Source organism: Typopeltis vanoorti, chromosome 3, assembly GCF_054136105.1.
Source record: "Typopeltis vanoorti isolate ZY-2024b chromosome 3, IOZ_Tvanoo_1.0, whole genome shotgun sequence".
Classification (NCBI taxonomy): Eukaryota; Metazoa; Arthropoda; class Arachnida; order Uropygi; family Thelyphonidae; genus Typopeltis; species Typopeltis vanoorti.
The window spans coordinates 18,023,973-18,050,327 of record NC_143551.1 but is presented as its reverse complement, the minus strand read 5'-3'; the positions used below and the strand labels follow the sequence as shown (position 1 = coordinate 18,050,327).

General features: G+C 37.2%; 1 protein-coding gene across 2 annotated transcripts in view; it reads left to right on the top strand.

The window, feature by feature from the left end:
- The window catches only part of Tbc1d8-9 (TBC1 domain family member 8/9), a 571,393-nt gene that overhangs the window by 311,152 nt on the left and 233,886 nt on the right, over positions 1 to 26,355 (top strand). The window lies entirely within an intron of this gene.

The following is a 26,355-nucleotide window of genomic DNA, read 5'->3' as shown; positions in this document are numbered from 1 at the left end:
TTTGGAAATCCTGATGTTAGCTGTCTTGCCTGTTTGGCTATAGTAGGACAGTTTACAGCTGAAAGGGACCTGGTATACTCCTGGTAGGTCTAGAGGAAGTGGCTGGTCTTTGGTGGAGCAGATAAGGGATGCCAATTTCTTATGTGGTTTGTAACAGGTGGTCAGGAGAGGGGGGGGTTGTGGTTAACTGGTTTTAACCCTTTCTGACCTGAATTTTTTTTTTCCCAAGTGAAAAAAATTTTTCTTTCTATTTATTTTGTCTTTAGGTCTAAAAAAGCAAGAGTATGAAGTATTTTGATGAAAAATACATTTCAGGATAGGAATTCTGAACAGACTGATTCCATATGTAATCATTATATTCTGGTAGCAAATATTCAACTTTTGAGTTTATGCTCTATAATCCAATATATGCATATTATTCTACTATACGCGTGGATAGGCTTATGTGTTCGTCAGACATGTTGTAATAGCTTTAACGGTATTGATATCAACACAGACGGATAAGAAAATAACTATTTATTAACTTAAAAGCTAATATTTCGCTGGTATTATATCCAGCATCTTCAGAGCACACAACACAAAGTTTGTTACAAATGCAAGACAACCACAATCTGGTGTAACAGTGGGGCTAGTATAAGTAATTGCACCGTGCATCACAAGACTAAAGTTCTAATATGGTGCATTTAGGTAAAAAAAAAAGAAAAAAGTTCTAAGTTTTGAAATAGTAGTCCAAATAATAGTCTTAGAAAGTTTGAAAAAATAAAATAGAATAAAAGAAAAGTAATAAATATTAATTTGATCTTAGGATGACTGTCTCCCAAATCTTTGGTAGATTTATACAGCCATACTTGTTAAGGTTTGGAGTATGTTTTAAGGCTTCTGTTGATTACAGGAACAACCTCTCTGACTTGTAGAAGCTTCTGTGCATTACTTTTGTTTCTTTCCAATTGATCCCGTGTGCAGGGGTATCTAAAGCATGGTCTTGCCATAGCGAAAGTGTCAGATATATTTTTTGTGTTCACTGAGGCGGATGTCCACAGTTCTTCCTGTTTGCCCGTAGTAGGCTTGATGGCAAGAACAGGGCACTTCATGGATTCCTGGATGTGATAAAGGAGTGCATTTGTCCTTAGGTAAACGGACGAGAGTTGCTAATTTTACATAAGGTTTAAATACTATGTGCAGTTGGTGTTTGTTAAGTACCCTAGATATCTTTTCAGATGTGCCTTTAATGTATGGGATGTTGATAGTTTTGTTGTAGTCTTCTGTGTTCCGTGGTAGATAGAGGGGATTTCTGGGTAGCATTTAGTATGTTATCTATCTTATGGGGAGTATAACCATTGGTTAAGAAGGTGTAACGTAGGTGAGAAAGTTCAGCAGTGAGAGCAATGTCATTGGAACAGATTGCTCTAGGTCTATGGGTTAGTGTTTTTAAGATACCATATTGTTGATACATATCCAGATATATATATATATATATATATGGTATCTAAATCCAGATACCATATCTGAATTTAGAGAAAAATGTTAGAAGTTTTTTTTTCCACTTGGTTAGACTATAATATAGGGAAAAAAAAATTCCAACATCTTTTTCTAAATCCAGAGTAATTTAATAATAAGGTGGTACACCTTTTGGCAACTCGTATATGTAAATATGACTTCTCCATTGCTTCTGCCTTAGTATCACCACTTCTGGGTCTGGCTCTCACTGACGAGACCTCAATAAAAGTCGAAACCGGTTGGAAGCTTGGGTGATGAATGGCAATCCTGTAGCCCATGAAGTTTAAACTGAGGCTCGGCTGTTGCAGTCACCCAGGTCCTGGGTGAGGGGGTAATGAATGGCAATGCTGTAGCCCATTAAGTTAACTGAGGCACGGCTGTTACTGTTACCCCTCAGATGACATATGAGCAGATGAGTGGCTCTGTTCGTTGGTGGGGTGAGCCTTCCACGGTGTAGAGCCAACTGGTTCTGAGAGCTCTTCTCAGTGGCAGGGTGAGTCTATTACTGAGGAGAACAATGCTGAGTTTTTGGAGTTTGACCTGTACTTGAACATTTAATAAAGGCCAAAACCGGTCTGGGTAGTGGCCCTTCCCTTAATGCATAGCATTATACATCTCCTCAAGGAGATGTGTTTTGCATTATGGGAGATACCGAGACAAGGAGTGATGCGAGCTTGGTCCACCTTTACCATGAGTTGCCTCTGTCCTGAAGATACTTCAGGCACAAACTTTGTTTGCTTATACTTGGATAAAGGATTAAAATAAATTTATTATATTCTAACCAAGTGGAAAAAAAACTTCCAACTTTAATCAGTACCTTCCTATATTTCAGCAATGTTACATTGCCATCTTCTGGGAACATATAACTATGATATGTGCATGCAGGCAATAACGATGAGCAAATGAGACTGAAGAAGACAACTGCCGTTGGTCCTAGAGTCCTAAAGGTGCCTCCTAGCAGGCTAAATTGGGTTGTCTTGGCTGTTGGGCTGATGTTCTAAGGATGCAAGCTTCCCAAATTTGGTACAGTCTCATGCACCCAAATTTGTTGAGATTTAGAAAGTTTTATACAGTTGAGGCAGATTCCAAGAACAATCTTTCATATTTATACTTGCTGCTGTGTAGTCAAGTGGCTTTCTTCCAGCGTACTCAGTGGTGTATCTAGTGCATGGCCTTCAAGTCTACCAGAGAAATCTACCCACGTTCTCTTGATGAACATAAACGAGGCTATCCATGCATTGGACGAAGAACTTGCTGCTACGCTGAAGAACAAAAGTGTATAGCAACTGTACACTATGAGTGTTTGACATAGAAACACAACTGAAAACAACATAAATTAATTTATAATATAATATACTTACAACATTTCTGTGTTATTCCATAAGGATTACAACATATGGTAGCAAGTTTACTACTTGCTACCATATGTTGTAATCATTGTAATTGTAATACATTCTCTTTTATTATGCTACCACTTAATCATATGGCAGTTTCAGTAATACTAACGTGTATGTCTGCATTAATAAATGTGAACATATACATATATTTTTAGATTATCTTATCATATAACAAAAATGTATTTCTTCGTTACTGCAATTTTCACCTAGTATATGCAATACTGTAAAAAACAAACATAAGTCACAAACCGTTATGTGAGATTTTTACATTATCATCATTCTGAAGGATAGGACAGGGGGATGAACCTGCCCACAGATGAGTTTCCATTCTTGTGGACAACTATACTCCCATCCAGCAAATCCCACTTAACACCAGCGTAGAAGCAGTTACTATCCAGTTCTCAGTTGGAATTCTAATGACAGAATGCTGCATCTACCTTTTCTTTATCATTTTCCCTGCTGCAGACATTTCTCAAGATGACCTTGATATCATTTTGCAGTTACCATTCCCTCTTACTTTACATGGGGAATTTAAAAAGACACAACAGTCTGTAGCATAGTGGGCCTTCCTAAACTCTTCCTCTAGTGTTATGTCGAGAAAGCAGTAATCTCTCCTTCTTAATCACATGAAGCAACCTTCCTCTATATCTTTACCTGAACATTCACTGCCACTTGACTGTCTGCTCACCCTCCCTTTTCCATTGTTTAAGTGGGAAGTTGGAAGCATTTGTTTTCCTGTAATGTCCACTTTTCTGCATGGGCAACCATGTATTTCACCACAGATATCATGATGAAAAATTGAGCAAGCTGACTGGTTCAACTTTTTGTATAAGCAAAATTCAATTCTGTGACTGGCAACTTTTTATTTTATTTTATTTTATTTTTTTACGTTGGGCCCATATACAAGAAGTTGGTTGATCAATCTGAGCCTGAGCATGATATATCCATCATCAGAACCAGAAATCCTGTGTATAATATACATCTATTATATCTACCAACAGCAAAGAAGTACAGGGGGGAAAAAATCCAGAAAATTAAATGGAGAGCTAGTGGGTGGTTTTTTTTTTTTCCTATTCTTTGAATGGCACAGAAGAATACAACAGGCTGTTCACTGAAGAAGAAAGCTGCTTTGCTTAAGTACTGACTAGATAATATCCATTATCAGATGGTAAAAATTGTCAGCATTGTATATAGATGAACTGTTGAATCTTTACAACAGAATTTTCTGTGAGAGCATATTTCTGGAGTAGAGATGCAACAGTACCTGGCATACTAGCAAAAGGCTATTATTATTGCTTTCCTATGCCAGAGAAGGATTCAAAATTCCCAAATAACTACCATTCAATTGTTTTTACTAGCTGTTTGTGTAAGGTGCTTAAAAAAATGGTTAGCTCTCAACTTTTATGATTTTTGGAGAGAGCTTTTTTTCCCCCAAAAAAATACAATTGGTTTCTGGAAATATCATTCTACTATTGATCATCTAATCTATCTGGAGGCATCCATTAGAGATGGCTTCCTAAAATGTGAGCAACTAATATTACTTTTCTTTAATATGGAGAAGGGGTGCTTAAGGGTCAAAGCTGTATAACTGAGAGGAGACCTGCACATAGCCTTTAAAGGAATGTGGAGAACCGACCAGGGCTTCTGACCTAAAGTCCAATCCTCACCTTCTCGTGGTGCACCCTGTTGGGTATCTACTTGGATACTGAACGAACGAGGATGGGCTGACAATTTGGGATTTAGCCGACCAAATTGTATCCTTATTGGTTAAACCAAAATAAAAAATGATGGTACGACATGACAGAATAATTTCATGCCGGCTGGGGCGTCGCCTGGTTAAACAAGGCCCCCGTTGTTTTCGCCAGGGAACTGGGGCGAACAGCAAAAAGTCAGCTACTGGAACAAATCTGAAAACACACCCCAACTCAACATCACCAGAGTTAAAGATCGGTACTATCAACGTAAGAAGCCTGAATGGCAAAGAAATGGAGCTAGCTGAGGAATTAGATAAGTACCAGATCGACATAATAGGGGTGACTGAAACAAAAAAGACCAAAACTGGTGAGATCTTTCTCAGCAATAAATATAAAATGTTATATTCAGGCAATGACAATCAAGGAAAACGAGGAGTAGCCATAGTATTCAACACAAAATACGAGGCTAATCTTCTTGAATGGCAGTCAGTCTCAAGTAGAGTAATATGGGCAAATATGAGAATGGGGAACTGGACAATGAGACTTATTTGTGCCTATGGTCCCACAGAAAGTTCTACTAAGGTAGAAGTAGAGGAATTTTTTGAGGCTTTATAAAAAGCAACTGACACAATGAAAAAGGAAAAGTTGGTCCTTGTTGGGGATCTAAATAGCAGAGTAGGAAATGATTGTCAGACATACAAAAATATTTTGGGAAAATTTGGAGAAAAGGCAAAGCTAATAATAATGGCAAATATCTGTTGGATTTCTGCTCAGGACATGGACTGGTTATTACTAACACCATGTACCAACATAAAAATGTGCACAAATTCACATGGAGAGAAGAGGCAAGGAATAAGAAAAGTCTCATTGACTATGTTATTGTTGATAGTGATGTTTTCTCCCTGGTGCAGGACACCAGAGTGTACAGAGGATTTGAAATTGGAAGTGATCACTATTTAGTCTTGAGCACGATAAAACTGAATTTCATATTGAAAAGAATAACATCTAAGAAAGTTTTAAAGCGAATAAAAGTTGAGCAGCTCTCAGATGTGAACTGTAGACTAAAATACACCAAGATTATTGAAGAAAAAATGAAAGAGTTTGAGAACAGAAATCAAACCTTGGAGATTCAGTGGCAAACACTGAAGAAAACATTGATTGATTCTGCCAGAGAGGCATGTGGTGAGGTTGTCTTCAAGGATAAAAAAAATCAGAACTCCCTGGTGGACACAGGAAGTTAAAGAGGCAGTGAAGGAAAGGAAGAAAGCATATCAAAAGTTCCTGTCAAATAAGTCAGCTTGTGCTCTTAGAGAATACAGCAAATGCAAGAATGTTAAACACTGTGTAAAACTAGCTAAACAAAAGTCATGGGAGGACTTTGGCAAGAATATAGAAAATAAATATCAAGAAGTTGTCAAAATATTCTGGAGGTTGTTGAAGAAGCTTAGGAATGGGGGAAAGAGTGCTGTAAAAGGAGATAGAGATGATAAAGATGACATGAAAACAGGAGAAAAAGATATCCTTGAAGTATGGAGTAATTACTTTGAAAAACTGCTAAATGAAACAAGCAGTGATGACAGCACAGTGGTAAAAAACACTGACCAGGCATGCAGTCAGGAATACATATCCATACTTGAAGAACAAAAAGCCATCAAAGGCTTGAAATGTGGAAAGGCATTCGGAGTAGATGATATTCGACCAGAAATGCTGAAGTATGGTGGTATAAGAGTCTTACAGTGGCTGCACTGCATAGTTCAGAAAGCCTGGACAGAGGGACGAATTCCCGATGATTGGAGTAGAGCTCTCATAGTACTCATATATAAAAAGGGAAATAAAACTGAATGTGAGAATTACAGAAGTATTTCCCTACTGAGTGTTCCTGGCAAGATCTATGCAAGTATACTTGAAAAACGGTTGAGAAGAATTGTGGAAGAAAAGCTTGGTGAAGAACAAGCTGGATTCAGGCCAAATTGAGGCTGTCAGAATCAGATCTTCACTTTACGACAAATAGTCGAGAAAGCACGAGAATATAACAAAAACCTGTATTTAAGTTTTGTCAATCTGGAAAAGGCATATGACTAGGTGCCAAGAGAGAGAAGCTATTCAATACGCTACAGTTATATGGTGTCCATGGGGCATTATATCAAGCAATACTTAGTGTTTATTTGAGTTGTAAGTCAGCAGTTAGAATTGAAGGAAGTACAGGAAGATGGTTTAATGTTAAATCTGGTGTGAGACAAGGACGTACATTATCCCCTCTGTTATTCATTATCTATATGGATCACATTATGAAGGAAATAGTATTAAACATGATATCAAAATTGGAGATGTTAATGTCAGCTCTTTGCTTTATGCGGACGATGTTATACTTCTAAACAAATCCGCTACAAGTTTGCAAGATTCTCTGACTAAATTGAATAACTGTTGTAATAGATACTGTATGAAGGTCAGCATTAAAAAGACAAACACAATGAAAATAGGTAGAATCATTGAAAATGTCAACTGTGTTGTGAATGGAGAACCTGTGGAACAAGTAAAACATCTCAGCTACTTAGGCACAATTTTTAGTGAAGATGGTAAATTAAATATAGAAATAGACAACAGAATCAGCAAAGCTGGTATGGTGGGAAGTCAATTGAATAAATTCATATGGAATAAGAGAGAAATTAGTTGGAACACTAAATTAGCTGTATACAAGACAGTGTTCAAACCAGTTTTAACTTATGGGTCAGAAGTAAAACACTTCACCAAAGACTAGAGACCGCAGATATGAGAGTCCTGAGAAAGATTATAGGCGTGAACAGATGGCATCAATGGCAATATCATATTAAAAACGAGGATATTAGGAAAGAACTTGACATTGTCAGCATCCAGGAATGCATTAGCAGAGCTAAACTGAGGTGGTATGGTCACTTAAACAGAATGGGCGAGGAAAGATTGGCAAAACAAGTGTTCTCTGCCAGGTTGGCAGGAAAACGACCCAGGGGATGACCAAGATATAGGTGTATTGATACGGTACAAAGTGCCTTAGACGATAGAAATATGAGATCTGATGATGTTGGAGTCTTGAAAAGTAACAGACTGATTTGGAGGAAAATTGTAGATAGAAAGTTAGTAATGGTGTAAATTTTTCATGTAGTACTATCATATTCTGTACACCCCTTGAGGTACATGGCAGGAATTTGATGATGATGATGATGATAATATGTTGAAAGCATATGGCAATGCTTCGAGATTTGGAACTGAAATACCTACACAATTTGGTCTTAGAGGGAATCTTTCTCTTTTTGTCAACAATAACTGAATCTTTCAAAACACAACTATATACCTAAGAAGAGGGACTCCCACAGGGTTCAATTTTGAGTGCTACACTATTTTGCAATTAAAGTCAACTCAATAACAGACTAACATTCTCAAACATTACATAATGCCCTCTATGGATGACTTCATTTTCTTCATTCATATATTATGAGTGTCATTTGTCTTCCCTCAAAATGGGTGCTTGCAAATGTGTTCAGATTTTCTTTCAGAAGACAGTTTGTGTGTACTTTTGTTGCAGACTTGAACATTCATCCTGACCCAGAACTTCGACTAGGAGAAACATTAATCCTGGTTCCAGAAGTTGAATTCTTGGGACTCATATTTGACAGGAAACTCAATTTCCTCCCTCATATACATTAGTTGTGAGTCAAGTGCCATAAAGCAGTGAACATCCTTCACACCATATACTTTTGTCTTCCACCTCTTGAGGTGCAGACATGTTGTTTTCTCTGTCTGTAAAATTATAAAATCAAAATATGATTATGGGTCTTCTTACTCTGAACATCGAGGCAATTGAGCTATCTGCTGTACAGCTTGTTTTTTAAATTTTGTACAGATGCACAGAACTCTTTACATGCAATGGGAATGCTAGAACTATAGAAATATCCAGTGCTGTGCTCTATCAAATCCAATTTGTCCTTTCTTATTTATGGAAGCATGATGGGATTAAGGGAAACAAGGCTGCAGATACTGCTGATAGGCAAGCTCACTTCTCAAGCTTCCACCATTTATCTGTACCCTAAACTGATTATAGGCAGATCATCAGACACAAACTTTTATCCCAGTGGCCATCATCATGGCAGAGATAGAGAATTAAGTTATCGAATCAAGCCTGAAATTGAACTGTAGTGGTCTAGTCTGTGCAGAGACTAAAAAAGAGAATGTTAACACATTCCTTCCTATTAAGGGTAACCATTTAATAACCACTAAAGAGTGGTTATTAAACCTATACAACACTTGACTCAGAACCCGAAGGATACCAACTATCTGGAGGCATGCTTGAAGCAGTGGCCTTTCTGAAACCAGGGATCCACCCGAAGCAAAATATTAGAGACCTATATCACTACTCAGCAACCTCTTTAAACGCTATGAACTTTTGAATAGACTACAACCCCTAATTGAACCCCATCTTATTGCTGAGCAGGCTGGTTTAAACTAGGCAAATCCTGTGCATCATGAATTCTCATCCTCACTCAACATATAGAAAATAGTTATGAGCAAAAACTAGCCACAGGAGCAGTCTTTGTAGACCTAATTGCAGCATATGAAACCATAAACCATCTCACACTCAGAAATGAAATATACAGAATAACTAGAGACTATCGCCTTGTCCTCCTGATCCAATCACTCTTGAAAAACAGATCCTTTTTAGGAAGAGCTGCTGGCATCTCCAAAAAAAAAAAAAAAAAAAAAAAAAAAAAAAAAAAAAAAAAGCAGCCTTCCCCAGGGAAGCGTGTTATCACCATTACTTTTCAACATCAACATCAATGATCTCCCATCTTCCAGGAACTAGAAATTTTATCTATTCTGATGACCTTGCCATAGCTACTTAATTAGATAATTTCCATCGAAACTACTCTGCCACTTGCCTTAAATAGTCTAACCATATATTATAGCAGTAATCAATTAAAATCAAGCTCCTTGAAAACCCAAATTGGCCTTTTCCACCTTAACAATAAGGAAGCTTCAGATTTCTTGGGAAGGCTCTAATATAGAACAATCCTGGAACTCACTCTACCTCGGTGTGATTCTCAGTTGCACTCTTTCATATAAAATACACATAGAAAAAACAAAGGCCAAAGTTAATGTAAGAAACAATATACTAAGAAAGCTTACTTCCTCCAAATGGGGTTCAGACCCTAACACACTGAGATCTTCTGCCTTGGCTCTCTTCTGTTGTTCTGCTGAATATGCCTGCCCTGTATTAGCCAAATCCTGCTATGCTGAAAAACTTGACCCAGCCTTTAATGAAAGCTGCTGCTTCATTACAGGATGCCTGAAACAACACTATTAAGAGACCTGTATACTTTGGCTGGTATTACACCCCCTTAAATTCGAAGATCTGCATTCTCAGCTGACGAAAAAAGCAGACAGATGAATGATGAGCGCCACTCACTATTTGCCCAGACTACAGTGCCCCTAAGACTAAGATCCTGACATAGCTTTCTCACAACTGTTGAGCCACCTAAAAACCCTCCAGAGACAAGACTTTAACAATGGTTTGCACTATACCTTGAGAACAATACTGGTATTCCAATAGCTGAACATCTTCTACGTGGTGCCCACTTGAACTGGAATACTTGGAACAGACCTCGACAGACTATGAACGATAGGATGCTGCAAACAAAACCTCATCAAATGGGGCTACCGTGCTGGACCAGATAATTATGAGCGTGGGATAACCCAGTCCATGGAACACCTTCTTTCCTCCCTTCCCCCTCTTCAATCACCTTAGGACCTTATATTCTGCACAGAAAGAGTAGTTGATTGTGCAAGATACTGGAGGAACATCTGACCATGTTTATTGTATTCTTGTATACCATATCTATTTGTATAGTTTCTTTTTCTTTCATATTTTATTTATTATTCTCTGTATAATTTACCTATTAAATTTAAGCTGTTCTCATTTGTAATGTATCCTGATTTCTTGTTAATAATGTTGTCCCAATTACTTACTATTGTTCCACTCGTGTTTGAATATGAAATAAATAAATTAAGGGGTGACAAGTTTTGTGATGCCAGACTATCATCTGCCTTTCATATTTTAAATGACTGTCCTTGTTTTGACAATAAGCAGTCATTATTTTAGTAACTTTCACATGTCTGAGCCCTATACACTCAATCAGATTTTATCGGACTTGTGAAGTGTAACTCTGATTTTTAAATTTTCACAGAGCATTGATGTTTATCATCTCATATAAATTATTTAACCTATTAGTTTTCATATATTGTACATGCCTTTAACAACCTGTGTTTTTATGAATGTTTTATGAATTTTAATAGTTTTGTCTTTTACATTTATTTTTCTACACTGATGATTATGTTTATGATGTTTTGTTCATTTATTACTTTAGCTCATTGATGTGTACTTCTAAGAAATGTTTCATTTATTTTTACTTATAGATTTTTACATAACTATGTTTTTTAAGGAAATTACAATGTAGACTAATATACTAACTAAAATAAATTTAATTAATACTTCAAGTATTTTGGCAAATCAAATTGTCATTATCAGGGAACACCATATATGATATTTGTATGCAGGCACTACACTAAGCAATGATGCTGAATAATCATGTGAACTGAGAGTAAACCTAAAATCCTAAAATAGGTTCCCATGTCTGTTGGGCTGAGGTACAGAGGATCAGAGCTTCCTAGATTTGGGTCAGTTTCACATAATTAAATTTGAATCATTTGTAGTTTTTATGGCAGAAAACATTTAGCCTACTATGGGGTACTATTTAGGATGTTATGGTTACTCTCAGTTGACATGCTTCAGCTTCATTGCTTAGTGGTGTTAGCTTGCACATATATTGTGTTCTCTGATGATGGCAGTTTGACTTTGCAGAAATATTGGAAGTATTAATTAAATTTGTTTTAGTTAATATAGTAGTCTAAGATGTGATTTTCTTAAAAAATAGTTATGAATAGCCAACATATAAGCCACCAGACTTATTTATTATGTGTGTTCTGGCACAGCATAGCCCTCGAGTTCTTGCACCATTTAAAAAAAAATAAACTGGTCTATAATTGGAAACTTCTTTCCTAGTACCATGCTTGTGGAGTGGTACTATTTTGCCTTCCCCCCCCCCACTCCTTAGAAACCTTGTTCACTGCAAGACTTTCATTGAATAAGCATGTGAAAGGGATAGCTAACTATTTTGCACATTCTTTAAATAAATGTAGTGATATATCATCCATTCCCACAGCCTTATTAACAGCTAACCTAATCAACACCTGATAACCTCTGATTCTTTCACATCCAGTTTTCCTAATACTTGCCAACATATTGCACAACATCATTTACACCACTATGATATACACTGATGAAATGCTTATTCAATAATTACATTAGATCCTTTGCAATGGGTCATTGTTTAAGAGATACTTGTACCATGATGTTTCTTTAATTCACATGAAAATGCAAGGAAATAAGTAAACAACATTTATTTATTTAAAGTCATATATTTCAGTCTGAATATTACAGGTCATCATCAATGGCAACATTAGTCAATTAAAAGTCTAACCTTTATCTGTGACATAACTATACACAATAAATTACATGATAACCACAGTAACTAGGTACTGAAAATAACAGTATTGTGTAGAAAAAAGCAAATCAAAGAAAGAAAAGGAATACAAGGTACATGCAGCAATTGGTTTACCAATTAAAAATGGTTTGCCACGAACTAGAAATTAATATTAATAAATAATATTAAAACTATTTTTGATGTTTACATAAAATGAGAATCTCAAAGATTTTTTTTTTTTGGTGGGGTAAAGAATGAAACCAAGAATTTAACTTCTTGGAATCCTTAATTTATAGTACAATCAAGTGGAAAATTTTTCAATTTCCTATTTATTGTTTGCTCATTTCAGCATATTTAATTTCATTTCTTGGCGAGTCATTCCTACTCTTAAACAATAATTCTAATTTTCTTGGTAGTTCTTCGATATATTTTAAAAAAAGAACCCTCTCTATTTTTATTTCCTTGAATGTTTTGATGTTTCATTTCCTTGAAGGTTTAATAGGTTTCAATTTGGCTGCAGAGTAGGCAAGTGTCTCTTTCTGCAGATATATTCTGTTGTCCCTTGTTGAGATTAGTTTTGAATGTATTCATATTATTCCAAATTACTTTATGAGTAATTTGTAATATAAGTAATCTTATAGTTAATTCTGATAGTAAAATAAGTAAGTATTTAATAGACAGTATCATTCAGAAAACATTTTTCATGACACCAATGCATATGAGGAAAATGCCAGCTAGGGCTTCCCGGTTCACTGATTTTAGCATGACGGATTTCATACGATGTAGTGTATGTTCAGTATATTTATTGCCAAGAGTGAATGGTTTATGGTCTGAGAGAGAGAGAGAAAGAAAGTGTATCAGAAATGTTGCATGTGTGAGCGCAAGAAATGCAAGACATGGAAAGCACAAGAATGAAGTAACATCAACAATGTAAGTGTTGTAAAGAATATAGAAAGAGCGAACAATAGTCCATGAAATGTGGATGAAGGCATCCTTCACTGAACAAAATGTGAGCTTCTAGACTGGGAAAAAAATGAGTGATGTATTAGGAGGGAGAGAGAGAGAGAGAGAAAATGAACAAAAATTTGATAAGAAGTGTGCTTAATGAGAAAGTGAGGAATGCTTGTTTTCCAGGTGCAAAGATCAAGAATGTTAATAAAGATGTTAATTTGCAGAGGGAAGAAGTGAAAGAATTGAAGTTTTGGCTGACATGGATGATTTGAAAGGTGAGAAATATGTAGTGTGAGAAGATGATATGAAGGAGTTACTGATAGAAGCAAAAAAGAAGAGTGAGAAAGTAAAGATTGTGTCTGTTACCTAGATATGATAGAACTGAATTGAAAAGAAGAGCTACAATTAGTAATAAGTCAATGAGAATATGTGCAGGAGAATAGTGTGCCTGGTGCACTACATTTGAATGGTTTTGGAGTTAGATGTTTGGAAAAAGTTAAGTGAAAAGTTGGAAGAGCAAAGTTCGGAACACTAGAAATATTAGGGAAATGCAGTCAAGTCTTGGTTCAGACAGTCTTCCTGAGACAAATGTGTGTGTACAGAAATGATTATGTGATGTAGAATGCATTTTCAAAGGAGGTTTCCGATCCAAAAAGTTGGTTGGTAATGACATTATGCAAGGGTAACTGTGCGGCAAGGCAATGTCGAAATACATGTATGCAAATGCCAGAAGGATCAGAAATAGTGTACAGGAGTGTGTGGCATTGGTCAGTTCAGCTTGGCCAAAAATAATAGTCATCAGTGACATGAAGGAGAGTATGAAAGACGTGGCTGAAGGAAATATGGATGAAGGCATCCATGATTGGCTGAAAATGAATTACAGCAATAGGATGTAAAGGGTATTGTATTTTCAGGGAGGATAGACGGAATAGAACAGAAGGTGGGGTATTGCTGGTGATAGCTGAACTTCAACTAGCAAAATTAGAAGTTAAAGAGGATTTAGGTATGGGTGAGATGATTCATTTGAGGCTATTTGGTGCAAGATAAAGGCCAATAGGAGAAAATATATTGTTGGTTGCTGCTGTCGACTAAGATTGGAAAACGAAGCATAGCAAGACAGAACCGGAATTTATATTGTTGCTAATACAGGGTGTCCCAAAATTCACGCAAGAAGTCATTTTGATAGAAAACACAGGTTTTTAATTAAAAATTGTAATTTCTTGTTGATTCATAAAGTATACAGTATAGGGTTATGCATGGAATAGCATATCAGGTAAATGGCCTCCATGGCTTTGCTGGCACGTATGCACTTTTGTCGAAATTTTCCATGACCATTGTGCATAAATGTGGCTGAATTTCGTTGATACAGCACTCAATTTCCTCCTTCAAGGCGTGGGTGGTCGTGGGCTTGTTGGCATAAACCTTAGACTTCAAAAAACCCCAAAGAAAAAACTCCAACGGCATTAAGTCACATGATCTGGACAGCCAATTCTGATCACCAAAACGGGAAATTACACGACCAGGAAATGCTCATGCAGTAATTGAATTGTTTCTCGTGCTGTATGGCATGTGGCACCGTCTTGTTGAAACCACATATCGTCCACATCCATATCTTGCAATTTAGGCACAAAAAACTGGATTATCTTGTCGCGATAGCGAGCACCATTAACTGTTATTACCTTACCAGCCGCATTTTAAGAAGAATGGACCGATGATGCTTCCAGCCCAAAATCTGCACCAAACAGTGATACGTTGTGGATGCATTTGTTTCTCAACAATCACTCGTGGATTTTCTGAACCCCAAATGCGACAATTTTGTCGATTAACGAAGCCATCAAGATGAAAATGAGCCTCATTGCTGAAGATGATTTTGTTCGAAAAATAAGCATCCACTTGTTGTTGTTCCATGATCCATTCAATGAACTCTCTTCGCTGTGTATGGTCATTTTTAATAACCCTGAACTGTCAGCTGTCACGCTGTCTTGTTTTTCTCGTTGGCAACACTTTACCGCACAAATGGCGCTAAATTTAAATCTTGCGTGAATTTTGGGACACCCTGTAGATAATTACCTGAAATCACAAGTCATAGAGAGGACCAGGGATTTGAGAGTGCTGAATCTGGTAATAGCATCTTAAGATGTTCCCATAACTAAAGTAGGCACCCTATTTCCAATCAAGGAGGGTAACCATGCTGTCTTGTTCCAGGAGGTTGCTGAACATATGAGATCATCTGTACAACAGATGATCCCATAATGTTCAGCAAAACCTAAGAAAACCTAAAAACCTAAGAAAGGTTTTATATTGAACTATTAAGCAGGTAATTATGACAGACTTAGCAGGCATCTTGGAGCAGTGCCATGAGCTGTAACATAAAGCAAGTGCTTCCAAAAAAATGAAGAAAAAAAAAAAAGAAAAACATTCTGAAAGAACGTTTTTTTCATTATGCTAAATGAAATGTTAATTTCATTTAGCATAATGTAAGGTTATGCACACTTCAGGTGGAAAAAGTTACATATACAGAGTATCACGTTGTTGGTACTGGATTGCAGGAAATTGATAAGGCTAGAGACTTGAGGATGGTATATTGCAGAAGTTGGTAAAATAGCTTGTAGGATTGCTTGAATGTTCAAAAACTACTAACAATTAAGATATGGAGATAAGGCTATGATTCAGCCACACCTCAACTACAATATTTCTTTATATATATAAAGAAAAAAGCAATCAGCATACTCATGAGCAGTATACAAAGTGCAGGCAAGAAGGGTGACTGGTATGGTAAAAAAGGTCCGAATGAGATTATGTGACAAAATTACCTAAGCAGGTAAAAGTAAATCCAAGGAAATTTTTTCATTATGTAGCAAGTAAGAGAAAGAATGATTGTGGCAGGATGACTTGAATCAGTACTGATGGTATGAAAATGAGCGAAGCAAAAGAAATAGTTGAGTTGCTGAGTGATCATTTTGCCAAGGTGTATCATCCAGCTGGAGATTTTGCAGTTTGAGATGTGAGAGAGACTCATGTCAAAATTTTCATGAGTCTGTCACATCATAAACTGCAAAATATCAACGTGTATACAGTAGGGACTAGATAGCATGCTAACCCTATTGTACTGTGTGATGTGCAAGAGAATTGCCATTGCCTCTGATAAAGTTGTTCAATCTAACTCCCATCTCTGACAAATTTCCAAGAAAGTGGAAAGAGAGTAAGATAATTCCATTACATAAAGGTGGCTCCAAGACAGAAGCAGCAAATTACAGACCAGTTAATATCTCAGCAGTGGTGGTTAAAGTATTGGAAAAGTAAAGGTAAAATCCAGCAATAAGTGGATAGAAATGCAATACACTGCAATGGGCAGTATGGCTTTATAAAAGGTCAGTCCTCTCTTAGTAATTTACTCACATTTTATAATAGAGTGACAGCAAAATTAGATAAGGGAAATGGCTACACCATGATACTGCTGGACTTTGCAAAAGGCATTTGGCAGAATACAATGGAAAACTATTAGAAAAGTTGGAGCAAATGGAAATGGATATGAAGCCAGTAGCATGGATAGGGTTTGTCTGGCTGACAGACAAACATGAGAGAGTAATATATGGCAGGGTGGAATCTAGGGGAATGAGGGTAACTAATGGAGTGCCTCATGGTTCTCTACTATGGCCACTACTATTTAATTTTTGTATTAATGATGTAGGAAAAGATTTAAGGGCAACCATTCAGTTTACTGATGATGCCAAACTGGAGAGGACAGTATTTGATAAAGGTGATATAAATATCTTGCAGGATTATTTAAATAAATCGCCATTATGTCCAAAGGAGAATGGATGTTAATTTCATTTAGCATAATGTAAGGTTATGCATACTTCAGGTTGAAAAAGTTACATATACAGAGTATCACGTTATTGGTACTGGATTGCAGGAAATTGATAAGGCTAGAAACTTGAAGATGGTATATTGCAAAAGTTGGTAAAATAGCTTGTAGGATTGCTTGGATGTTCAAAAACACACTAACAATTAAGATATGGAGTTAAGGCTATGATTCAGCCACATCTTGACTACAATGCAATGATTTGGTCACCTAATTTCTTGAGGATTAGAAGTTGGTGGAGAGGATTCAGAGAATACGAGGGTGGTCTGAAAAGTTCTTGTCCTAACAAAAAAAAAAAAAAAAAAAAGAATTTATAATTTCAAAATTGTTTTTATTTTTCAACATAATCTCCCTTAAGACTAATACATTTATTCCAGCAATGCTCTAGCACTATTATCCCATCCCTGTAGTGGTTCTCAGTAAGATCTGCAAAATATCCTTCTATAGCCACAATCACCTATTGATTTTAAGAAAAACGCTGACCAGTGAGGAAGAGTTTTAGTTTAGGGAAGAGATAGAGGTGAGAAGCAGCCAGATTCCTTAATTTTCTCATTGTTAAAATACCTTTTTGGGCAGGTGCATTGTCCTGATAAAAGATGATTTTTTCTTTTCCAAACTGGGTCTTTTCTCACAAATTTTTTCATCTCGTCTGGTTAAAAGATCGGAATAACATTCCCCGGTTATTGTTTTACCCTTTTCAAGATAATTAATAAACAAAATGCCTTTAGAATCCGAAAACACTGATGCCATGACCTTTCCTGCTGATGGAACTGACTTCGTCTTCTTTGGCACTGAACAACTGGCTTCTGTTCACTGTTTTGACTGCTGTTTAGATTCTGGTGTGTAATGGTAAATCCAAGTCTCAACCATAGTAATAAATCAATGCACAAAATCAGTTTTATTCTTGTTAAAATGCTCCAAGCACTGTTCAGAGATTTTCATGCCAGTGCATTTTTGATCTGCTGTGAGCAAGTACTGTACCCATCTTGCACAAAGCTTTTCATTTGCAGTTTTTCATGCAAAATATATCCTACACGTCCTTTTGAAATGCCTATAGTCTCTTGTAAAAAATATCATGCACTTTGACTCACTGGTCATCCAATACCATATCGTGCACTGATCAATGATTTCTGGTGTTGTTACACTTTTTGGACATCCTTCACGTGGATCATCTTCGAGGCTGGTATGGTCACATTTAAACTCGGCAGCAAATTTCTTAATTGCCAAAAATGAAGGAGAAGAGTGCCCATAAAAGTAAACTTTTATGAACTTCGAATGAATTTCTTTTGGCATTAAACCTTCTTTTACAAAGAATTTTATAACCGCACGATACTGAATTTTATCTATTTCAAGGGATACAGACACCACTTTTGCTTCAGACAGCTTTATAAAACAAACTACTTGATAGAATGACTTGCAATTTCACATGGATGGATGCTTATGACAGATATACCAACTTAGAAAAAAAAACCTTGCCGATAGTGTTGCCATCTATGTTGGAGGCCGAGAACTTTTCAGATTTGTATTTGGATTTGACCAACTTATCCGGTATCTTGACTGTGACTCCTGATATGCTTATTGTTTGGTAATTTGCTACATCAGTCTTGGAACCTCCTTTATGCAGTGGAATTACTTTCCCCTCTTTCCACTACCTTGGACTAACGCAGAGCTCAGACTTAGATTAAAGTGTCATTAAAGACACTGCCAATTCCCTAGCACCAAATACTTGGCAGGGGTGGGATTCAAACCCATGCCTCAATGACTTCGTGTGTAGAGACTTAAGTGCTGTGAGGACATCATGTTGGAGGCTTAATGGATTTTTTACAACACTCAAAAAATAATTAAAATAGAATTTAATACTTCCTATATTTCGTCCTAGTCACTAGGACATCTAAAGGGATTACAAAAACAATTTGTGTAACATGCATACAAATATCATACAATACTAAGCCCAACCACGTGGGTGACACTAAAGTCCTATCTAGGTGGAGCGCCCTCTAAGGGCGGTAGTAGGTGGCCTGGAATGTAAGGTGGGACCTCTGGTGATGAGTGTTTCCCAAATCTTCTGAAGCTTAATGCAACCGTATTTATTAAGATTTGGTTGATTTCTGAGAGCTGCTGCTGCTTCTAAGAAAAGTCTCTCTTTCTTGAATTTGCTGTGGTGGAGCATGGTGGTTTTCTTCCATGATACCCTGTGGGTGGTGTCCAAAACTGGTCAGCCAAGCCTGAATGGCCATAGTTGTGTTTACAGATGTAAGACTTGTGTTCCTCCAGGTGGATGGATGCTGATCTGCCTGTCTGTCCAGAGTATACCAGCTTACAGGAACAGGGTACTTTGTAAACTCCAGGCAGAGAGAGAGAGGAGGATGCTGATCTTTCGTAGAACGGATAAGGGTAGCAAGTTTGCGGTGGGGCTTATATGCTGTGTGAAGGTTGTACTTTTTTAGTATCTTGGCTATTTTTTCGGATGTGCCATGGATGTAGGGTATGGTGTGGCATTTTTAGATTCTTGTTGATGAGAAGGACGGGGAGTGGGGAGGGGAGGGGAGGGGGAGGAACTGATTATTTTTTTGATCCTGTGTTTGCTGTAGCCATTGGAGAGGAAAGTGTTATGTATGTGGTTAAGCTCAATAGTGAGGGCGGTTCCACTGGAACAAAGATTGTGGGCTCTCTTGGTAAGAGTTTTAATAATGCCATATTGTTGAGAGGGGTGGTGGTGGGAGAGTTTGTGAATGTATCTGCCTGTGTGTGTGGGGGGGGGTTTCTGTATACAGTGAAGGCAAGTGTATCATTAGGGAGGTGTGTGACTAAGGTGTCTAGGAAGGATAAGCAATTGTTCTTTTCCTTTTCCATAGTAAACTGGATTCTTGGCTGTAGGCTATTGAGATGACTGAGGAAGCAGTCTAACATGTCTGGGCCATGAGGCCAAATAGAGAACACATCATCTACATATCTTAGCCAGATAGAATATTTGAGTGGGGCTGAGTCTATGGCTCATTTTTCGAAATCTTCCATATAAAAATTGGCAAGGATGGGTGAGAGGGGGGGGGGGACCCATGGAGGTTCCCTCTATCTGCTTGTAGATTTTGTTCTTCCAAGAGAAATACCCAGAGTTAATGGCAAAGGAAAAGAGATCTAAGACGTCAGAGGGAAAAACGTTTTCTAAGAGAGATAAGGTGTTAGTTAAGGAAATATTGGTAAACAAAGAGGAGATATTAAAGCTTACCAATATATCTGCATTGTTCAAGGTTAAATTTTCTGTGAGGGCTTTAAAGTGGGTCGAGTTTTTTATATAGGAAATAGACTTTCTGGTGAGGAGGGGGTCAGAGAGTTGGCCAGCTGTTTAGACAGTCTGTAGCATGGTGCATTGGTGGCATCTACTATAGGCCTGAGTGGGGAATTGGGTTTGTGGATTTTTGGTAAACCGTATATTCGGGGGGGGGGGGGGGGAAAGGTTTAAGTTTTTTCGTGATGTCAGGAGGCCAGGAAGATATTTTTTTAAGTAAGATTTTTAATTTCTTAACTTGTGTTTTTGTGGGGTAGTGTTCTAGCAGGATGTAGGTAGCGCGATCACAGAGGATAATGTTCATTTTACGAACCTATTCACTGATATTAAGAATGACTGTGGCATTATCCTTATCTGCTCTGGTGATGACAATACTTTTTTCTTTCCGTAGTTTCAGGAGAGCCGTGCATTGGGCATATGATAAGTTACTTTTTGGAGGCGAAGATGTTGGCTACGTCAAGAGTCTGATGTTGTTGGCTATCTCCGACGGTAAGCGACCGACACCCCGTTCGATGTTAACCATTACATCAAGCACCGGCACTTCCTTCGGAGCGACGGCAGTGTTACGGCCGAGGCAAAGGGCACTGATGGCATCGTCGTTGAGCCTTTTGGAAGAGAGGTTTACTACTGTCTGGAGCGGTTTAATTTGTGGTTTGTCTTTAACTAGGTTGCTATATTTCTTGATGTGTTTATTTTTTATTTTTTGAAATTCTCTCTGTGCGGAAGTTTCCGAAATGCCAGAGAGAATCGACCAAAGTTCAGGGTTAAGAATGGTGGAGAGCTCTGAATGTAAGGAGCCAATGGCAGCGTTTGTCACTGAGAGGGTGGCACAAGTAGAGGCGATTTGCTCACGTAGTAATGCCAGGCTGGCATGGTTATATATATGGAGTGCTTTTTTGGAATGGAAATTGATTTTCATTTTAACGCAGTTTGGTATCACTCTTGTATCCCAACATCTTTTTAGAAAGGCCAGTCTATTTACTTGCCTAGATAGTTTTGATTACCGTATTGCTTGGATTTGCGTGCTAAATCTTCTCCATGAATGATTAGAATTCGTGTGTAGGGGCTTAAGTGCTGTGAGGACATCATGTTGGAGGCTTAATGGATTTTTTTACACCACTCAAAAAGAATTAAAATAGAATTTAATACTTCCTATATTTCGTCCTAGTCACTAGGACATCTACGGGGATTACAAAAACAATTAGTGTAACGTCCTTCTCGTCAACAAGAATCTAAAAACACCATCACCATACCCTGCATCTGTGGCACATCCGAAAAAATAGCCAAGATACTAAAAAAGTACAACCTACACACAGCATATAAGCCCCACCGCAAACTTGCTACCCTTATCCATTCTACGAAAGATCAGCTCCCTCCTCTCTCTCTGCCTGGAGTTTACAAAGTACCCTGTTCCTGTAAGCTGGCGTACTCTGGACAGACAGGCAGATCAGCATCCATCTGCCTGGAGGAACACAAGTCTTACATCTGTAAACACAACTATGGCCATTCAAGCTTGGGCTGACCATGTTTTGGACACCACCCACAGGGTATCATGGAAGAAAACCACCATGCTCCACCACAGCAAATTCAAGAAAGAGAGACTTTTCTTAGAAGCAGCAGCAGCTCTCAGAAACCAACTAAATCTTAATAAATATGGTTGCATTAAGCTTCAGAAGATTTGGGAAACACTCATCACCAGAGGTCCCACCTTACATTCCAGGCCACCTACTTCTGCCCTTAGAGGGCACTCCACCTAGATAGGACTTTAATGTCACCCACGTGGTTGGACTTAGTATCGTATGATATTTGTGTGCATGTTACACTAATTGTTTTTGTAATCCCCATAGATGTCCTAGTGACAAGGACAAAATATAGGAAGTATTAAATTCTATTTTAATTCTTTTTGAGTGTTGTAAAAAATCCATTAAGCCTCCAACATGATGCCTCAATGACATTGGTGCCTAAAACCAGTGCCCCTTAAATCACTTGGCCACACAAGTTCAACAATATCCAATGGTCTGAAACATACTTCATCTGTTCATATTTATGAATTTAGGTAAACAAAACACACATGTTGAAAAGATTATTTTACTGATTAATAATAACTTGACATTTCTACCTCTGTATTGAGGTCATCATCAGAAGGATACATGTGTATAATAACCAAGCTACATGCTGTTGCACTCTAAACAGGTCTAGAGTCAGCGTGCCTAAAGCCCAAAATTTGGCTCAGATATGTCGATGATATTTTTGCCATTTGGCCCCATGGCCGCGAATGACTAGATACATTCCTTAACCATCTGGACAAACAACACAAACACATCCAATTCACCATTGAAATAGAAAAAAACAACTCTCTTCCATTCCTAGACACTCTTGTCACACTTCTTCCTTCAGGCTGTCTCTCCTTCTCAGTTTACCGCAAACCTGCACACACAGGGCCAGTACATACACAAAACTTCTTATCACCACCCAACACAAAAACTGGGGGTAATAAGCACCCTTAAACACAGAGCTCAAGCTATGTGTTCAAATGAACAAGCTCTTAACCATGAATATGAGAACATCAAATATACCTTTATAAAAAATGGATACAGTATAAAAACCATTCACAAGATTCTCCACAACGATACCACTAATACCAAAAATGTTTTCAAAAATGCTATTGCTATACCATATGTTAGGGGCATTTCAGAAAAAATAGACAGAACACTACACAAATACAACATCAAAACCACCTTTAAACCCCCAACAAAATTAAGGCACCTATTCAGTTCTACCAAGGATACTCTGCCACACCTAGCCCACCCAGGAGTTTACAAAATACATTGCACATGTAACATACCATACATAGGGGAAACAGGGCGAGCCATCCCAAGCAGGAAGGATGAATACAAACGACACATAAAATACTCCATTTTAGAAAAACTGGCCTTTCTGACCACGCACTCCAACCATACCACAGAATTGATTGGAAAGGTACCAAGTCTCTACACCACACCAAAACCTGGTGCAAGCAGAAATTCAAGGATGCATGTGAAATGCTCAAACATGATCCGAATCTGAATAAAAATTATGGTCTAACCATTCCAAGAATGTGGAGGACCCATCTGCAGCCTTCATAGCAACCACAAAGAAAAATCTCAATACAAGAAGACTTGGTGAAGTGTTTTTTTTTTCCCTGAACATTCGATAGCAACCTGTACTGTATAATTCCAGAAGAATCCTAGTATGTGAGGACTTCATCAGAGTTTATTGTAGTTTTTATTGGTATTTTTTTAAATTTATTTATTTTTTTTATCACTAGAGGGCAGACTAAGAAAAAAGATTAGTTAACAAAGTAGGTATAATTTACCTGTATAGAGTGCAACAGCATGTAGCTTGGTTCTTATACACATGTATCCTTCTGATGATGACCTCAATACAGGGGTCAAAACGTCAAGTTATTATTTTATTATTAATCAGTAAAATAATCTTTTCCACACGTGTGTTTTGTGTCCCTAAATTCATAAATATGAATGCTGATCACCCTGTAACCTTAAAAGAAAGAATACTTTATCTGTGTCATTATAAATTTGAGCATTTGTTTAAAGAAAGCACTGAGGCCTTACTCCACCATCTGAACTTAAATTGCATTGACTATCTCTCACTATCTGCCGTATTTTCCGGTGTATAAGACGCACCCAAAAAATTTAATACAATTTTCTGGAAAAACCTAAACTTTAAAGTCTTCCCAAAATGTCTTTCAGCTTCCCTATTCCCTTGTTCTTCCACATATTTTACAAAACCTGCAATTTGTAACTTGAAGAATACGAATGTCGCCTGTTTTTTTCCATCACTAAAATCTACGGGAAAATATCAAACTGAACACAAAATATCTCAACACGCCAACTCGATACTGATAAACATCGGTAACTGATTACTCGGATAAGATGATATGAAACTTGAATAGCGACTCCCCATTCTTAGCCAATGACGTGCTAGAAGTCATGCGAAGGTCACGCATCAATTTGATTGCACCATTAACTGCCTACAAAGATCTTGGAACATAAAAGGGAGTGCGTATGACTTTGAAAAGAGGAAACAATCTTTACCTTCATTATATAAGACGCACCCCATTTTTAGGATGAATTTTTAAGGTAAAAAAGTGCGTCTTATACACCGGAAAATACGGTATATGAGAGAGTCTTATTCTAATCACACATCACTAAATTTTTTATTTTATTTTAATACATTAATGAATAATTAATAATACAATGTTTCTTCAGTTATACCTGTGTGTTATAGGTATAACATCACGTGGCTCTTACTGTTTCAAATCACTCCATTGTTAATGTTCTACCTTGCCGCTGATGATGGCCTGTAATATTCAGGCTGAAATATCTTTAAAGAAATAGCTTTAATGAAATATTATTTACTTATTTTCTTGTGTGTTTTCATGTGAATTAATACACTCTGATTAGTTAATGTTAGCATGAATTATGTGGGTGAACTGATCTTATGTCAACAAGTTGCAGAGGCATATTTCTTTAGTGTCTACTGTCAAGATAGTATAGTCACTTGAACTCCTGCAAGCAGTGATTGATTTTTGTAGCTGCATGGATTTAAGCAAATTAAAAGGCACAGAATTTCCCATTCTAGATCTTGACACAATTTGTTTATAAATTGCATATATATATATATATATATATATATATATATATATATATATATATATACAGGCAGTATTTTAAGTAGCGTAAGCATTTCTTATAGAAATATTTTGCATGCAGTGTACAAGATCTTTTAATAAAGATGTTGTTACAAATTGTAGGCATATTATATTAAAAGTTTGTGACTTGTGACTTTCTCTGTTGTGAGCACAGCCTACCTCGCACATTGAGTCCGAGAGGAAATTTTTGCACAAAATGCTTTTCATGTGCACATGGTCTAGCAAAAATGAGAAAGAATATTGCTGGTAACTCATTCACCACCCTCGAAGCAAAAAAACCTAGCCAGCTCTAATAGACTTGCTAACTGCCATCTTACACAATTTCCACAGGTGACCTCTCATTCTCTCCCTTCCACCGTATACTAAAAACATGTTCAATGTCAATCCTTTAAAACTCCTTTAATAACGTATATGCCTCTTTCATGTCTCCTGTTTTTCACCTATCAGGCGTGTTTTTTTTTAATCTCATTGCCCTTCAGTCTGTTCGAATAGGGAACATTTTGTAGACCTGCCACAATCTTCATCACTTGCCTCTATCTTCTCCACCACATCCTCATCCGCAAGGAATCTGGGTGATCAGATCTGTGTGTGCAATAATCCAGATGTATCCTTATTAAAGACTTATAAAGTGGAACAATAACTCCCTATAATAATTCACAAAGAATGACTCAGTTATCACTAAATAGCGTGTCTGTAGTGCAGTTGGAAGAACAACAGGACATTGCACCCTTTGATTGGTAAGAGACCTGAGTTCAATTCTCATTGTGACAAGAGGAATCTTTATATGGACTTTTTCAGTTGAAAGTGAGTTAGCCAATCTCATGTGGAATTAGCAGGGTATTTTCCTAGAAACTTAGTTTTTCATCTTGCATACAGGCAAAATGGGTATTGGAACTCATGCTCTTTACATACAAAATACTATTGTTGCTGGTGGTGGGCTGTAGATGACATTGCATGTTGATAGTAGTGGTAGGTGGAGGATTAAATAGAAGAGACAGTGAGTTGCATATAGTGGAGTAAAGTGCTAAAGTGCCTTTGCTTCATGAGTCCTTTGACTCTTTGTAGGTGTCAAGTAATAATATTTAAAAAAAACAATTTATCTTTTGGCAACAGAAATCACACCATGTAGTAGTACTTTCTGCTCTAATGGCCATAAGTCATAGCAAATTTCTATTCACATACCATTATATATATGATGTATAGTTGTATGTAAATATACATGCATGGTTCAAACTTTACCGAAGTTCATTGTACTGACTGAGTTTTATAGTGGTGTTTGCTGTAGGGAATTGGCTGTACAATACAATTAAAACATGACAGAAATTGTTTTCTTTATTGATATTGAGAGGCAAAAGTGACTTAAATAATGATTTTGGATTTCTG